The sequence below is a fragment of the Mirounga angustirostris genome, unplaced genomic scaffold, assembly GCF_029215605.1.
Source record: "Mirounga angustirostris isolate CCGP_5_RB_7025 unplaced genomic scaffold, mMirAng1.0.hap1 SCAF_4, whole genome shotgun sequence".
Lineage (NCBI taxonomy): Eukaryota > Metazoa > Chordata > Mammalia > Carnivora > Phocidae > Mirounga > Mirounga angustirostris.
Genome location: NW_026991712.1, coordinates 95352901 through 95371588, shown reverse-complemented (window position 1 = coordinate 95371588; position 18688 = coordinate 95352901). Strand labels below are relative to the sequence as shown.

The 18688-nt window shown below is 37.6% G+C and overlaps 1 protein-coding gene across 1 annotated transcript in view; it reads right to left on the bottom strand.

Moving 5' to 3' along the window:
• The window catches only part of RSBN1 (round spermatid basic protein 1), a 47197-nt gene that overhangs the window by 14417 nt on the left and 14092 nt on the right, over positions 1 to 18688 (bottom strand). The gene's annotated exons all lie outside the window — the stretch shown is intronic.

Sequence of the window (18688 nt, the reverse complement as noted above, 5' to 3'; positions counted from 1 at the left end):
ATTTTTGTACTTTGTAAACACTAAAAATAACAACAACAACAACAAAGTGATCTTCATTTAGGACAAAAAATCAGTAAATAAACAGTAAAACTGGCAGGGCAGAGAAAAGGAGGAAAAAAAAAAAACCATGGTCAGATTAATCTTCCACAACCATTTTGTACTCCCTAGTGAAAACCTTCACATCAGGCCAGATACCAGGCTAGACTGTTGGCAATCCCAATCTCCCTCCCAGTTACTTGCATATAAGATCCTCTACCCCAGGCAAACTGATCTTTTTATCTACCCAATTTATGCCAAACTTACTTCTACTTGCAATGATTTTTCTCTTAAATCTGCCCTACTTGAAATGTCCTCTTCTGTCAATCCAAATCTTATCTTTCAAAGATCAGTTCAAGACTTTTCTTCTGGAAGCCTTCCTGATCACCCTTCATGATCTTTTCCTTTTCTGAAATCTAATGTTACTTGCAAGCACACAGACATTTTCTATCAACTCTCTAGTGAACTTAAGGCATATTTTATACCAATCTGTAGCCCAGAGAATCCTAGCATTCAAATGGAATCTACTAGTAGACCTGAAACTAATATTACACTGTATGCTAACTGGAATTTAAATAAAAAATTTAAAAAACAAACAAAAAAATGGAGTCTACCAATTGATTTGACACAATCTGATATTATTCTTCTAAGTCACTTCTTGTATTTTCTTATATTCCCACCTCCAGTTTTGTTTTTTTTTTAAGATTTTTATTTGAGAGAGTGAGAGAGCATGAGTGGGGTAACGGGCAGAGGGAGAAGCAGGCTCCCTGCTGAGCAGGGAGCCCGATGTGGGACTCCATCCTGGGACTCCAGATCATGACCTGAGCTAAAAGGCAGACCCTGAGCCACCCAGGCACCCTTCCCACTTCTGATTTAAAATTAATGTTCTCAAGAATAAAGACAGATCTGTGCATACAGAAGACTAGACTAAAAATGCTTAATTCTAACCAGAATTTCCACCTTGGATCAGTAACCAAGCATTCTCTACCTTAGGTAAGGTGCGGATTAGATTGAAAAGCCTAATATAGGGGTGCCTGGGTGGCTCAGGAGGTTAAGCGACCAACTCTTGATTTCAGCTCAGGTCATGATCTCAGAGTCAGGCTCCATACTCAGTGGAGAGTCTGCTTGAGATGCTCTCTCTCCCTCTCTCTCTGTCCCCATCACATGCGCACTCTGTCTCTAAAATAATAAATCTTAGGGGCGCCTGGGTGGCTCAGTCGTTAGGTGTCTGCCTTCAGCTCAGGTCATGATCTCAGGGTCCTAGGATCAAGCCCTGCATCAGGCTCCCTACTCGGCGGGAAGCCTGCTTCTCCCTCTCCCACTCCCTCTGCTTGTGTTCCCTCTCTTGCTGTGTCTCTGTCAAATAAATAAATAGGGCGCCTGGGTGGCTCAGCTGGTTAAGCGACTGCCTTCGGCTCAGGTCACAATCCTGGAGTTCCGGGACTGAGTCCCGCATCGGGCTCCCTGCTCAGCAGGGAGTCTGCTCCTCCCTCTCCTGCTCCCCCGTCTTGTGCTTGTGCTCTCTCTCTTTCTCACTCTGTCTCAAATAAATAAATAAAATCTTTAAAAAAAAAAAAAAAAACCTTAATAAATAAATAAATAAAATAATAAATCTTAAAAAAAAGATTTAATTGTTGTTTTAAATACCACCTATTTTGCCTCAATAAGGCATAAATGACAATCTAGTATTTCTTACACAGTTTTTTACTATTAGTTCTCTAGCAGCATTTTCAGAACCCACTTTTTTTTTCGTAGACTATTTAATAGGCACCCCTATTCACACACAATACACAAAGAAAAAATCAGGGATTTCTTACTTCCTTACGTATCTTTCCCAAGATCACCTTATAGGGTCATTAAGCAGCAACCACCCAGGACAAAAGTCACCTTGCATATATTTTTATGAGTTACCTTCCATTCATTTGTATAATCATCATGCTATGAAAAGCCGGGGGGGACAGCAGGAAAGATAATGATCATGGGATACAAAGATAAGGAAAGCTTTTCTACTTAGGAAAGCTTTTCTAAGCATTATTCTAACCTTTCTAGGCCAAGCACCCTAAAACAACTAAAGCAGATTAATTAACCTTCAATACCAGTTCTGAGAATGGCATGCTTTCAGAGATAATAAATATCAGTCCCCCCACAACACTCCCCCCAACTATTCCCAATTATCAGAAGTTCCTTTACCAAGACAAACTTTCAAAAATACAGAATAGTAGCATTTTATATGAGAACTATCTTAGAGACACATCACAATTTAAAGCTTACAGAACTCAAGACTAATCCTGAAAAGGGACACTGCCACATGCCACTTTTGCTAGCTTTGAGATTATGCAACTCTTACTGCATCATTAATTTGAAGGAATTCAAACTACTTTAAATTTTACAAAGACAGAATATTTTTATATCACAGTGCTTGAAGTTACCTAATTTAAACAATTAGCAATAATTTAATCGATAGCACTGAGCCTGAAGACAACTTAAAATGCAAACACCTGGGATAATTAATATGTGACATGAATAAATATAAAGCATCCTTTCCTATTTGGCAAGAGAAAGTTAACCTAAAAAGAGGAAACTGTTGAATTACTTTTTATTTAAAAAATGTATTATAAATTTATAACTTATCCTGCGTCTAGAAAGAATGAAATAATCAGACATTAAACTGTGCCCAAAGAAGGGGCACCTGGGTGGCTCAGTTGGTTAAGCGACTGCCTTCGGCTCAGGTCATGATCCTGGAGTCCCGGGATCAAGTCCCACATCGGGCTCCCTGCTCAGCAGGGAGTCTGCTTCTCCCTCTGACCTTCCCCCCTCTCATGCTATCTCATTCTCTCTCAAATAAATAAAATCTTTATAAACTGTGCCCAAAGAAAAACAGTACTAAGAGCAAAGCCGATTAACAGTATCTATGTATCACTTGTGTAAAAAACGTTCATAAATGCTACTGTTCGTAATGCATTTAAATAATTAACAGCACAAGTTAGAAGATGGATAGCATTTATGACCAGAAATTCAACATGTACCAACTGTGTGACACCAATGCCAAACAAGCAAACTACTAATTCTACCCTTCTTTTTAGAAACAGAACTTCCTGGGCATATAGCCAATAAGCGAGGCTCCTTGGCAGCCAAGTGTGGTCTGGAACTAAGTTCTGGCCAATGAGATGTTAGTATAAGTGACATATGCAATTTCCAAAGCATGCCTTTATAAGTAAGCTGCTTGCTCTCCACTTCCTCTTTCAGTCTCTTAAGAGCCAGGTTCAAATACACAGACACCACCACCAGAGGGACTGGCAAAACTTAAAAGATAAAAGGAAAGGAGAATCCTGGATGACATAATGGAACAGAACAGAGCGGCTTAACCTCCGGACTTGCTACTCAAGAGAGAAACTTTTATTTTGTTCTAGCAACTGTATGTGACATCTCTTTGTTATGGTGGTTTAGCCTATGGCTTGTTACCTTGTATACTGGCACACATCATTTTATTGCACTTCACTTTATTGCATTTCACAGATATTATGCTTCACCAGTAGCTGCATTTTTTACAAACTGAAGGTTTGAGGCAACCCTGCCAAGAGTAAGTCTATCAGCACCATTTTTCTAACAACATTTGCTCTTCTCTCTGTGTCACATTTTGGTAATTCTCACAGTATTTCAAAATTTCTCATTATTATATTTGTTATGATGATCAGTGCTCTTTGATGTTACTAGTGCAATTGTTTTGGGACACCATGAACTGTACCCAAATAAGACAGCGACCGCTTTACTGACTGGCCGTCCCCCCATCTCTCTCCCTCCTCCTCAGGCCCTATTCCCTGAGACACAACAAAACTGAAATTAGGCCGGTTAAGAACCCTACAATGGTCTCTGTTTAAGTGAAAGGAGGAGTCGCATGTCTCTCATTTTAAATCAAAAGCTAGAAATGATTTAAGCTTATTGAGGAAGGCATGTCAAAAGCCAAGACAGGTCAAAAACTAGGCCTCTTGCACCAAAGAGCCAACTTGTGAATAAAGGAAAATTTCTTGAAGGTAATTAAAAGTGCCATCACACATGAAACACACAAATGATAAGAAAGAGCTTTATTGCTGATATGAAGAAAGTTTTAGTGGTCTAGATAGATCAAACCAGCCACAACATTCCTTTAAGCCAAAGTCTAATTCAGAGCAAGGCTCAACTGTTACCAATTCTCTGAAGGCTGAGAGAGGTGGGGAAGCTGCAGAAGGAAAAGTCTGAAGCTAACAGAGGTTGGTTCATGGGATTTAAGGAAATAAGCCATATCCATAACAGAAAAGTGCAAGGTGAAGCAGCAAGTGCTGATGTAGAAGCTGCAGCAAGTTATCCAGAAGATCTAGCTCAGATCAATAATGAAGGTGGCTCCACTAAACAAAAGATTTTCAATGCAGTCAAAATAGCCGTATATTGAAAGAAGATGCCATCTAGGACTTTCATAGCTACAGAAGTCAGTGCCTGGCTTCAAAGCTTTAAGGGACAGGCTGACTCTCTTATCAAAGAATAATGTAGCTGGTGACTGTTAGTTGAAACCAATGTTCATTTACCATTCCAAAAATCCTAGGGCCCTTCAGAACTATGCAAAATCTCTTCTGCCTGTGCTCTGTAAATGGAACAACAAAGCCTGGATGACAGCACATCTGCTTACACAACATGGTTTACTGAATATTTTAAGCCCACTGTTGAGACCTACTGCTCAGAAAAAAAGATTCCTTTCAAAATATTACTGCTGACAATGCACCTGGTTACCCAAGGGCTCTAATGGAGATGTACGATGAGATTAGTATTATTTTCATGCCTGCCAACACAACATCTATTCTGCAGCCCAGGGATCAAGGAGTCATTTCAATTGTTAAGTCTTTATTTAAAAGGCTATATAGCTGCCACAAATACTGATTCCTCTGATGGGTCTGGGCAAAGTAAATGGAAAACCTTCTGGAAAGGATTTATCATTCCTAGATGCCATTAAGAACATTTGTGATTCACAGAAAGAGGTCAAAATATCAATATTAACAGGAGTTTGGAAGAAGTTGAATCCAACCCTCATGAATGACTTTGAGGGGTTCGAGACTTCAGTGGAGACAGTAACTGCAGGTGTGGTAGAAACAGCAAGTGAACTAGAATTAGAAGTGGAGCCTGAGGATGGGACTGAATTGCTGCAATCTCACTGTAACACTTGAGTAGGTGAGGAGCTGCTTCTGATGGATGAGCAAAAAAAGTGGTTTCTTGGGATGGAATCTACTCTTGGTGAAAATGCTGTGAAGAATGTTGAAATGACAACAAAGGATTTAGAATATTACATAAACTTAGTTGATAAAGCCACAGCAGGGTGAGAGGACTAACTCCAATTTTGAAAGAAGTTCTATTGTTGGTAAAATGCTATCAAACAGCATCACATGCTACAGAGATACTGTTTGTGAGTCAATGAGTCAATTTCATTGCTGTCTTAAGAAACTGTCAAAGCCACCCAACCTTCAGCAACCACCACCACCCTGATCAGTCAGCAGCCACCAACATCGAGGTAAGACCCTCCACCAGCAAAAAGACTGACTCGCCGAAAGCACGTAGTTAGCATTTTTTAGCAATAAAGTATTTTTTCAAATTAAGGTATATGCACTGTTTCTTTAGACATACTGCTATTGCCCACTTAAAAGATTATGCAGTACAGTGCAAACAGAACTTTTATATGCACTGGGAAACCAAAAAACTTCATTTGACTTGCTTTATTGTGGTGGTCTGGAACCAAAAACCACAATATTCCCAGGTATGCCTGTACTTTCTATACATACTAAGGGAGACAATACTCCGTATTGTACAAATGATATCGGGAGTATTAGCTTCTGCTCTGGGCTTTAAAAAGTCTGTAACTGCAGCACATGCAAAGGAAACAATTAAGATGATTAGTGACTTGAAAACCAGATAAATCGGAAAAAGTGGGAAGAAATTAAAGTATTTAACTTGAAAAAACTGAAGTAGAAGAGTAGACTCATGTAACTTTAAATAAAAAACAGGAATTATAGGAAAGTCGGTATCATTCACTGAATGAAAGTTTACTGTATATTACATGTCAGACACTGTCCTAACCACAGATATAGCAAACCAGACCCACTCTTGGCCCCTGGAAGCTTACAGTCTAGTAGGGAGAGGCAGACATTATCTAAACAAATATTTAATTATAAGCTGTGACAAGTCCTCAGAATGGAATGAATAAGACACTGTGAAAGAGAACAAGGGATCCTGATTTAGAGAATAAAGTGTTCCTCGAAGTAACATGAGTTGAAATCTGTAAAACAAGTTTAAAGGAAACAAAACCCCTTAAGAATCACCCTTTCCAAGGTCTAAAAGAAAGCTAATGAGGGCGCCTGGGTGGCTCAGTCGTTAAGTGTCTGCCTTCGGCTCAGGTCATGATCCCAGGGTCCTGGGATCGAGCCCCGCATCGGGCTCCCTGCTCAGCGGGAAGCCTACTTCTCCCTCTCCCACTCCCCCTGCTTGTGTTCCTGCTCTCGCTCTCTCTCTGTCAAATAAGTAAATAAAATCTTTAAAAAAATAAAATAAATAAAATCTTTAAAAAAAAAAAAAAGAAAGCTAACAATGCTAAACACAGAAAGCAAAAGAAAAAAATAAGGATGAGGCTGGACAAATGAGCTGTAGCTGGATTAGGAGAGCCTTGAAGACTACTGTTAAAGATTTGGGAAATCACTAAAGGATCTAAAGTAGTTAAAGGAAAGTTATCGATTTGCTTTTGTCTTTTCAGGGCAGAGGGGCTTGGGGTTTTTGTATTTGTTTCATTTTCCCAGAGGGGTGCTGAAAGAGATTTAGGCTTGAAATGATAAACTAAGTTAGTAACAGTGCAGATGATTAGAAAATGATAAAGAAAAAAGATCTGAAAAATATCCAGGAGATCAAATTGCCAGGACTTGGGAGACAGACTGGATATGATAGGGCAGAGAAAGGAATGTCAAAGATGTCTCCCAGGTTCTGACCTTTGCAAGGAGATATAGAAACCACTCTTTCTACTGAAGGACCACCACCAGGTTTGGGTGGAAAGGCGATATGTTGAAGCTTGAACATGCTGAACTTCAGTTGTGTGGTAGGCTGAATAATGGCCCCCAAAGATATCTAGATATGTAGGTCCTAATCCCTGGAACCTGTGAATATGACCTTATATGGCAAAAAAAACTTTGTAGTTGTGAATAAGTTAAGAATCTTGAAATGGGGAGGGTAGCCTAGTCTATCCAGGTAAGCCCTAAATGTAATCACAGGCATTCTTATAAGGAGGCGGCACAGGGAGATCTGCAGAGAAGGTGATACAATGATGGAAGCAGAGGCGGAGTAATGTACTTTTTGCAGATGGAGGAAGGGGCCACAAACTAAGAAATACAGAAGGCTACCAGAAGCTAAAATAGGCAAAAAAACAACAAAACCCAAATTCACCTTCAGAGCCTTCAGAACTGTAAGAAACTGTTAAGTTTGTATTGTTTTAAGGCACTACATTTATGGTAATTTGTTACAGGAGCAATAGGTACTAATACCAAGTAGCTCTAAAACACCCAAGTGGGTATGTCAAAAGGGCAGCTGGGTCTGAAATCAAGTGGTTTGGACTGAGGATATAAATCTTAGTCATTGGCTACAGAACATATATAGTTCAAAGAGCAGGGGCCTTTGCCTAGAAAGATCCAATTTAAAAAGCACCGAAGGAGAAGAAAAGCTGACAAAAAAGAATGTAAAGGAATTGTCAAGTGGTCAGAGAGGTTAAAAAGAAAACCAAGAGGGCGCCTGGGTGGCTCAGTTGGTTAAGCGACTGCCTTCGGCTCAGGTCATGATCCTGGAGTCCCGGGATCGAGTCCCGCATCGGGCTCCCTGCTTAGCAGGGAGTCTGCTTCTCCCTCTGACCCTCCTCCCTCTCATGCTCTCTGTCTCTCATTCTCTCTCTCTCAAATAAATAAATAAAATCTTTAAAAAAAAGAAAGAAAGAAAACCAAGACAACACGGTATAATAAAAGTTAAAATAAAATATTTGAAGAAGTTTGGTCAAAATGTTGCTGAGACTTCAGTGAGATGGATGAAAAATGCCCATTGGTGACCTTGGCAAGAGAGGCTTCTCAGAGAAAGTATGACAGCAGAAACAAAATCAGTGGTCTGAGGAGAGATGAGAAAATGTGGACTGCAAGTGTAAACAATTCTTTCAAGAAATTAGGCTGTGAAAATAAAAAAGGTTGGTAGTGAGAGGAGAAAATAAGATCAATAGAGAATTTTCTTAAATGGAAAGACTGAGCAACCCTCAATAGGGTTGTATTAACTTTTATTCCCCCAGCACTGTAAGAAAGTATATATTGCCCCACAGCCTAATAGAATGTTATCAAACTTTTGGATTTTTACTAATTTGGTAAGTAAAAACTACCATCTTAGTAGTTTTAATTTCACTTTCTTAGGAATGAAGCTGTGTATCTTTTCAAATAAGAGAATTAAAGGGCCTTTTGTGTTTCTTTTTCTGTGAACTATCCATTCATAATGCCTGCTTATATTTAAATTGGGCTACTAGTATTTATTTCTCTTATCTAATTCTAGAACCCTTAATAATTTAGAAAGGTGAATCCTCTGTATGAATTGTATACAATTTTTCACAATTTGTCTTTTAACTGTGTTGACAGTGATTTTTCTTTTGTTTTGGTCATAGTCAGAAAGACCTTTTGAACTACAAAGTCATGAAAGAATTCTTCCATGTTTTCTTCTATTACATTAATGTCTCCGTTTTCCACATTTAAATCTCTGATCACATTGGGAATTTATCTTGGTATCCAGGGATATGGATACAAAGATGAATTCTAGATAAATACCCTGATGTCCCAACACTATCATCTCTGCCATCAATGATTTCAGATACCATCATTTTTATGTATCAAATGCCTGTATGTATTTGGGCCTATTTCTAGACTTACTTTTCTGTTTCACTGAATAATGTTCATAAACTAATATACACTTATTTAATCACTAAATCTTTAGAATGTATTGGTATCTGATAGGGCACTCCTCCACCACTGCTTTTCTTTATCATTCTGATGTTGGTTCTTCTTAATCCAAAAATATATCTTTCCATCTAAGTCTTCTTTAGTGTGAGGTCTTAATGGGAAGAATCTGGCAAAGGTGAAAAGGTGAAGAGGACTGCTATTTAAACATGGCAGACAGAACAAAAGATTTATGTCTATTCCTTATCAAAACCCACTCAAGTGAGAGTAAAACAAAGGCCATAAATCCCAAAAGCTCAAAGAGAACGGAAGTAAAAAAATGACAGATGCAAGTTAGCAAACCATTTTTTACAAGGGGAAAAGCGTACAGGGGAATTAGCCAACTGAGAACTTTGAATACTGAGTACCTACATAGAAGATAACCAAAAAATCAGTTTGAGCTACAGAATCATGGAAAGGCTAAGCAGAAGGTGGGAAACAAAGCATGGAACTAAAAACGAGAAAGATGGGTTTAAAATTTGTACAAGAATTAGTTAGACCCCTCCGCTTATGTTCCCCACTCCCTGCCCCATCCCACATTACTTACCCTATCTTGTGGAGAAAGTGAACAAAAGAGACTATGGAAAACAAAGATACCAGGCACAAATATGAAAGAAAGCCATTACACTGACAACAGACAAGTAAAATTCCATATATTGAACAATGAACTCACCTACCTACTTCCATAGTTCAACTCCAAGAATTCTAGCAAACAGAGATATAACCTACTCTATTCCCCTGGCAAAAATGTGGTACAGTCTTAGCTGTAGAAATTAAAGGCCCCAGACAGACGATCTCTAAATGTTGATATTTGTAGCTTTTCTTACAAGATATGGCCAGATTCCCAACCCATTCATCAAATGTCCAATCCCACCTTTGTGTCCACAGTTTCTAATCAGTTTTGTACTAACACATATTTCAATATAAAAAGATCACCAGACATTTGAAGAAAATACATAAACAAGATTAAAACAGAAAGAACTCGATGAAACAAACTACAAGAAAATTTCAAAACAATTACTAATATCATCAAAGAGATAAAAGATGATATTGCATCCATGAAACAATAAGTTATTTAAATTTTAAAGAAGAACAAGGTCTTAAATTCAAAACATTACAGTTGAAATAAATCAAGAGGAGGAAAAGAAGATAGTTAAATCTCCCAGAAAGTAGAACAAAAAGACAAAGAAAAATAAAAGGAAAAATTTAGAGGTTCAGCCAGGAGGCCTAATATCCAACTAATAAAAGTTTCAGGAAAGAAGAACAGCAAGTACTAAGGTAAGGAAATTAACAAAGAAATAATACAAGAAAACTTACCCAAACAAAAGGATATGCATTTCCATATTGAGAAGGCCTAAATACTCATCAGAGTGAATATAAAGGACTCATACCAATGAAATCTGAGAAAATCATGTGGGTTGGAGGTGGTCTTCAACTGTATTGATAACATTTTATTTCTTGGGCCAAGTGGTTAGAACACAGGTATTTATTACTCTTTATACCTCTACGTATGTCTGAAATATTTCACAGTAAATTAAAAAACAAAACCCAATTTAAAAAAAATCTCAAGGCACATTATCCTCAGTATTCTGAAATTCTGCAGTAAAGAGGTTTTAAAATAAGTTTCCAGAGAGGGGAAAAAAAACACCTAAAAATATCAGGAATCATTATGATACTGGATTTCTCAAAAGCAGTACTAGAAGCTTAAATAAAGACACTTTGCCTTTATAAACCTCAAGGAAATGATCTCCAACCAAGAATGCCACACCTGTCTGAACTACCCAAAAAATGTAATGGTCGGATAAAGACTTTAAACATGTGAAATCTCATTTTAATCACTGAATTCGGTCAACAGAATAGTCATGGAATCCCAGGACATGAGAAAAGGCAAACAGAAATCCCAGGGCATCCATGTATAGGATACAGTGTTTACATATATATATATATATATATATATATGTAGAGATATCCTCTACATATATTCCTATTGCAACACTGTAATATTACAAAACTGTAAACAACCTAAATGTACAAGAACAGGAGAAGAGTGATATAATCACACAAAAAAATACCAAAAATAGCAGTTAAAATGAATGAACTAGAGTTACGTGTATCAACATAATTCTCTAAAGCAATGTTGCAGTGAAGCAATCTGTAGAACGATACATGCAAAATACTATTTATAAAGTGTTAAATCATACAAAATAGTTTTATAGTCTGTATGTTCATACATGTATAGCAAAATATTAGAAGGTACATAGAAAAATCACAAGTTCAGAAGAAAGATTTACTTCTGGGGAGAAAAAAAAGCTTAGTATTTTATTATAAATGAAGGAAATATAAAGAATTCACTTAATATAATTTGGGAATGGAGAGGGAAAAGATTAAAGGGGTGGGGGTGTGTAAAGATCCTAAGCAAATGGGTGCAGTTTCTTTTTCGGATGATGAGAAAGTTCTAGAAATGGATAATGGTGATGGTTGTTTAACACTGTGAAAGCACTTAATGCCAACGAATTATACACCTAAAAATAGTTAAACAGTAATTTTGTTATCTATATTTTGTGACAATCCTAAGCAAAGTGAGGAGTGGAATCTAGAGCACAGGTGAAAGATTAGCTTTTGAGGAGGAGGTGGGATTTCTATTTTAACAGGAGGGAATACAGAAAAGATGTATACAGATAAAGAGTTTGAATAGTCATCATGAAGAACAAACAAGCAAGTTGACCAAAGAAAAGCAGCAAACTTCCCAGACAATGTTGAGGGCTCACTGGCAGCCTTATGAAACCTTAAGAACAGACAAGCTCCTGAATAATTATCAACCCAAAAATGATTTTCTAAAACATTTGTAGTATGTTGGGTGCCTGGGTGGCTCAGTCGTTAAGCATCTGCCTTCAGCTCAGGTCATGATCCCAGCGTCCTGGGATCAAGCGCTGCATCAGGCTCCCTGCTGCTCCACGGGAAGTCTGCTTCTCCCTCTCCTACTCCCCCCCTGCTTGTGTTCCCTCTCTCGCTGCATCTCTCTGTCAAATAAATAAAATTTTAAAAAAAACAAAAAATTTGTACTATGCAGAGGTTAGACAAGATTATCTCTAAGAGCCCCTGGTTTATGATTTCTAAGAAATTCTAAAAGGATGATCTACAGGTCAGATGAAGGAAAACACAGTAATGCTAGATGGTATATATTTTCAAAAGTTTCTTAAATTTGCCTGATCACAGGATCTGAATCACCTGAGGTATTTATCTCAGGTCTCCCTCCAGACCTAATCATAATTTCCAGGAGAGGAACCTGAGATTCTAAATACGTATTTGGAACCAGAAACCTCAGATTATTCTTAGGATCTGGCAAGTTTGAAAAACTCTGAACTGGAAATGACACTCGAAAGCAAAGAACAAGGTGAGTAGAGGAGTTATTAGGAGGACTGGAGGGAGGTGAGACTAAAGAACAGAAAAAAGTAAGGCTGCCATGAAAGCAAGAGACAGAATGCCAGAGAAAACTCAATCATTAGTAAAATCAGAAGGCAAAGGGGGAGGGGGAAAGGATTGTGGAATCAAGGGAGAAAATGCCTGTAAGAAAACAGTGGTTAGCTTTGCATGATTTAAAAAAATTCTTATAATATCTATAAAAGTTGAAGCCATTGCATTTGAAACCACATATTGCTCTGTCAGTGCGTTATATAAGTCTTTAGATTAGAAACTCAACTTCATGGGGCAGCTGGGTGGCTTAGTCAGTTAAGCGTCCAACTCTTGGTTTCGGCTCGGGTCATGATCTCTGGGTCCTGGCACTAAGCCCCGTGGGGCTCTGCACTCAGCCGGGAGCCGCCTGAGATTCTCTCCCTCTGGCCCTCCCCCGCTCATGTGCACGCACCCTCTCTCTCTCTCTCACAAATAAGATCTTTAAAAAGAAATTTCACAGTTATCCTGTATCAATTGCTAAGAGTGAAACAAGCTCAACTGTGCTCCAAATACATGCGCTTTGTAATAAGGACAGTCATAGGTCAGTTAAAAACTTAGAAGATAGCAGTTTTATTCATAACTGCCAAAACTTGGAAACAACCAAGATGTCCTTCAGTAGGTAAAGGGATAACTGTAGTATATCCAGACAAAATGTTATTCAAAAAAAAAAAAAAAAAGAGCTATCAATCCATGAGAAAAACATAGAAGAGCCTTAAATGCATATTATTACGTGAAAGAAGCCAATCTGAAAAGGCTATATACTATTTGATTCCAACTATTTTACATTCTGAAAAGGCAAAACTATGGAGACAGTAAAAAGATCAGTGCTTGCCAGGGGTTGGGAGAGGAAGGAAAGGATGAAGAAGCAGAGCACAGAGGATTTTTAAGATGCGAAAATACTGTGTACTACTATAAAGGTGGATATATGTCATTATACATTAGTCCAAACCCATAGAAGTATAACACCAAGAGAGAACTATAATGTAAACTATGGACTTTGGGTGATTACGATGAATCAATGTAGGTTCATCACCTGTAATAAATGTACCACGGGGAAGGTGGGCAGGGGGTAGGCGGTGTGGATGTTAATAATGAGGAAGGCTGTGCACAGATGGGGGCAGAGAGTATACAGGAAATCTCTGTACCTTCCCCTCAATTTTGCCATGAACCTAAAACTAATCTAAAAAAGAAATTCTTAAAAACACACACACACACAAACACACAAAACACTTAGAAGAACACAAAGTTAGAAATACACTATATGGACATGCCCCCCCCCCCCAACTGAGTGAAGGGTAATTATTCTACAGAACTCATATTTTAAGGAAGAAGCCTGATTGGTTTTTTTGGGTTTTTTTTAAGATTGATTGATTGATTGATTGATTGATTTGTTTGTTTGTTTGACAGAGAGAGACACAGCAAGAGAGGGAACACAAGCAGGGAAAGTGGGAGAGGAGAAGCAGGCTTCCTGCGGAGCAGGGAGCCCGATGCAGGGCTCGATCCCAGGACCCCGGGATCATGACCCGAGCCGAAGGTAGACGCTTAACAACTGAGCCACCCAGGCGCCCCCAAGCCTGACTGTTTAAAAAACAGAAAGGAAAGAGCTAGCCAGCAATCTTCCTTAACTTTGTGATCTGTGAATAGAAAGGCATTCCTACTTTAAAACATACAGTGAAAAAGCAGTGTGAGTCAAAATGAGTTTATTGTAAGCTGTACTTAGAATGAGAGGAAAAAGAGATCCAAACCTACCATTCCTATGCTGGTTTATTTTATAAAGCCAGCTACTTAAAACATTTATTTCTCCTTTTATATAACACACTGATGTGTAGTTCACAAAGAGTTTCTCAGTTATTTAACATCTACAAAGCACTCTTCTAGTTCGACTCTTAATTAGTACCACCAATTCACCATAAAATGTTAATTATATTGATCAAAGATGAGGAGCACCTAATAAACCCATTTTAGGCCTTGCCACAACACACAATGAAGAAATAACATTTGCTGATTTTCTCTGGAACAAAAAACGTTACCATTTTATAGTAATAAAAGTAATATTTATAAGAACTTCCACCACCACCTAAATAAAGTTAAAGATCTATGATCCTCAGTAAAAGACTTCAACATTGTATGTATACAGAATTTTTTTTAAGCAGAACTTAAAATATGCACATCTGTCAGATAAAGAAAACAAAATCTTATTATGGTAGATAGGCTTTTTTAATCAATTGCCTCTCTCGCCAGCACATACATATACACATCCTTCTTCTCCATACACACCCTTCAATTACCTAGTCGCTCTAAGGTGAAAATCATCTCAATGGCAATATTTAAAACAACTCCTCATTTAATTTCACTATACTTTTAGTGTTTTAGTGTTTCTTCGTGTTACTCTGGCTTGCAATTCCTGTATAGAATTTACATATAGCCTTGCCGGCTCATGACCAGCAGTATCAGCATCACCTGGAAACTGATCAGAAATGCAGACTATAAAGCCCAAACCCAGACCGATAAAATCAAAATCTGCATTTCATATACACATTAAAACTTGCTAACCCTCACCTGTAGGATTTAATTCCACTCAGTGACAGAAGAAAAAATAATTCCTCTTTGAAGATCTGCCACTATTTAACCTTGGGGAAGGTCATAACCAAAATGTGACCTTCCTCATCTGTACAATGAAGGGTTGGAAATGGCCCCCACCTACTCTAAAATCCTGTTAGTCCGTAAGACGGCTGGAAGACTATTATAATTACAAGATATAGCACCTAAGCAAAAAAATCATAAATTATACTTATTCCTAAAACATATATATTTTAGGGAGAAACAGATTTCTAAGTGGATGCTAATTTTTTTCTTCATTAACCAACTAAAAGATTCCACAAACACTTAAACTTTTTAGTCAAAATTGTTACTTAGCCAATGATTATTTAAAACTTAATTAGATCTGAATAATCCTACAAAATTATAAAAATACCATACATATGTGTTAATACATATGTAGTTCTTTAGATTAGAAACGCAACTTTACAAAGTTATCCTGTATCAACTGATGAACGTAATCAAATTTGAGGATCAGGTTGGTGCTTCAATTGATATTTATCATGAACTTATTACCTCCTTTGGTGTTAGGATATTTGAGTTTTACAGAATACGGAAAGAAAAAAAAAAAAACACCTTTATGCACATCCTAGCTTTGCCACCACAATAATTTAAAAATATAAAAATAACAGAAGCTATAATTATTCCTGCACAAAACAAGCCTACATTTTCCTTCCTTCAACTAGTGCAGATAAGTTCTAAAGTAGTGCTTCCCAAACCTTAATGTGTATATGAATCACCTGCAAATCTTGTTAAAATGCAGATTCTGATTCAGAAGATGTGGGCAGGGGTCTGAATGCCACGTTCATACACAGAGAAAGTAGTAAGCTTCTAAAAAAGCCCCATAAATAACAGTATTTAGCCATGGTTTGCATCTTAATAAGCACTGGTTTCCAATTAAATTCCTAGTTGAGCAACTTCACATTTTCCCACCCTTATCTTACTTGATCCCGCCTATGAATGTGATACTTAATTACTCCATCATTCTTAAAACCTAGAAAATCTGTATCCTAATTTTCCTTCTACCTTTCTTTTTGATCTTTCCCACGTTCCTCATACTTACATGTGGGTGCATCACAGGATTCCATTCTTAGCTTCATCTCTTTTCCACTCTAATGCTGTGCCTGGATCACCTATATGCTAATGGATCCAACTGCTGCATTTCCAGCCTACATGTCTCCCCGTCTTAGATCCACATATTCAACTACCTAATAGATGTTTCTAACCTTTAGTCTTCACAGGCGCTTCCAACACAAAGTATTTCTAACTGAACTCTTCTTCATCAACACCTTCCACCCCTTGAAACCAGCTTTTTCAACCCTGTATTAACTTTGTGATCAGCACCACGATCTGCCCATTTGTCCAAACCATATTTTAAGACTCTATCCTTCTCCCTCACCAAACTGCAATTAATCCCATCTTCTAATTATTTCTCAAATTTCATTCCTTCCTCTCTAGTGTATCAGTTGTGACATGGATCATTTCTGACTTGGTTACCATAGTAACCTAACCAGTCTTCTTGCTTCCAATCTCATTTTCGTCCTCAATCTCATCCTTCACATTCCTATGTAATCTTGGCAAACATAACTTGATAGTACTCCCCTACTAAAATTCACCAATGATTTCCCCATTACCTTTAGGAAAAAGTACTAACTTTCTTTTGGCACATCATATAAAGCTCTTCACAATCTTGATTTTTTTCTCTTGTCTCAATTCCCACCACCCCTCAACAGTCAACATGTACTCTTGCCATGTCAGGCTAGCTGCAGCTCCCTGAAAGTACCACATTCTCTAATGCCTCTGTGTGTTTGCATAGGCTGTTTTTCCTTTGCTTAAAATGCCCTTATTAAGCTAAGTACTAATCTTCTTTTAAGACTCTACTCAAGCATCACATGTTTTAAACTGCCCTTTCTAATCACCTCAAGTCTGTTAGGTAACACCGCAAACTGTGCTCCCTCTATTACACGGCTTTCCCCATGCAGCATACTTCTATTCGAATACTTAGCAAATTGTATTATAATTGCTGGTCTATTCATCTCCTCCACCAGACTGAGCTCATCAATTAGTCCTTTTAGGAACAGAATGTCCAGAACATGGTTTGCTGAGGGGCACCGGGTAGCACAGTCGCTTAAGTGTCCCGCTCTTAGTTGTCGCTCAGTGTCCTGGTATCAGGCCCTGCATGGGGCTCCATGGAGTCGGCTTCAGACTCTCTTTCCCTCTTCCTCTGCCCCTCCCTGCTGCATGCTCACTAACTCATTCTCTCTCTCTCAAATAAATACATAAATCTTTAAAAAATAAATGAAAAATAAGTGTTTGCTAAATAAACTACCTTGAAATAATAGTCATGAATAATTATTATGGCTACATATTTAAACTATAAATAACTTCCAAAAACTGTCCAAGGTAACAAAAGTTTCTTCAGTTTGTTTACAGGCTTAACAGAACTTTAAAAGACTTCATTAAACAAAGAAGTCCAAAATATTTAAGGTATTCACTTAATTCCCAACAATCTAAAAGTATTTGTTAAAAATTAATAGCCTTCTCAATACTGTGTTAAACTAAGATTATTTTAATTTCACTAATGACAGTGTTAGACAAATAAAAGCACTGGTCTCTTTTCCAATGGCTGAAGTCAAGAAGTATGGTAAAATGACAGGCATATTGTTCAGGTGGCCTAGGTTAGCACCGTGACTTCCTACTTACTAGCTACATGAACTTGGATAACAATGAACATCTCCAGGCTTCAGTTCCTTCAAAGGAAAACAGAGATAAAATTGCTTACCTACACCATAGGTTGTTTCAAATATTCAGTTATGAATGTGAAAATATTTCTATAAACCATGAACTGCTAAATAAATGTCAACTATTGTCTTAGCTTCCATACTAACATCTGCCAAATACTTGACAGGTGCAAATTTAAAGTTTCACGGACTACTTCAACCTCCATACCCACCCCATACTTCTCCTCCAACGACTGAAAATTCATAAATAAAATTAAGTTCTAGGATTACCACAGCACAAGACTTAGTCAGTAGTCCTCAATATTCTTATCTGGTTGAAGGCATAAAGATATCTAATTTAATAATAATCTCAGATGTTCTTAAGAAGAGGTTTTTTTATAAATCTCAAAGTAAATCTCAAGGTAAGTTGTTGGTACAGTCATTTAAATTTCAGCTCCATTTTAAAAAATTAATTGGAGGACAAAAATCAGCAGGGAATATTTAGAGATACCTTCTTTTATCAACTATTTAGTTTGGGTACTATGGACAAATAAGCTTGATCTACTATAGACTAACTAACATGAAAGTTAAAAAGCCACCACTATAAAACCAAGACTTTTTTTCACCCGTATTTCTGGCTTATTTCTCAGATATGCTTGTTGGTCTATCAATCAGAAGAGAAAATTTGCTGCATTTTCTAAATGAAAAAAGTGATGAAGCATGTTAATTCTGCTCTCAGCAATATCCTTCTTTCTTAAATGGGGACTTACGGGGATTATGGCCTATATCAGGAAAACTGTTTTCTGTCCCTTCTCTGCAATATTTATAAAAATAGGATTCTTAACCTTCAAAGGGCAAAACTCC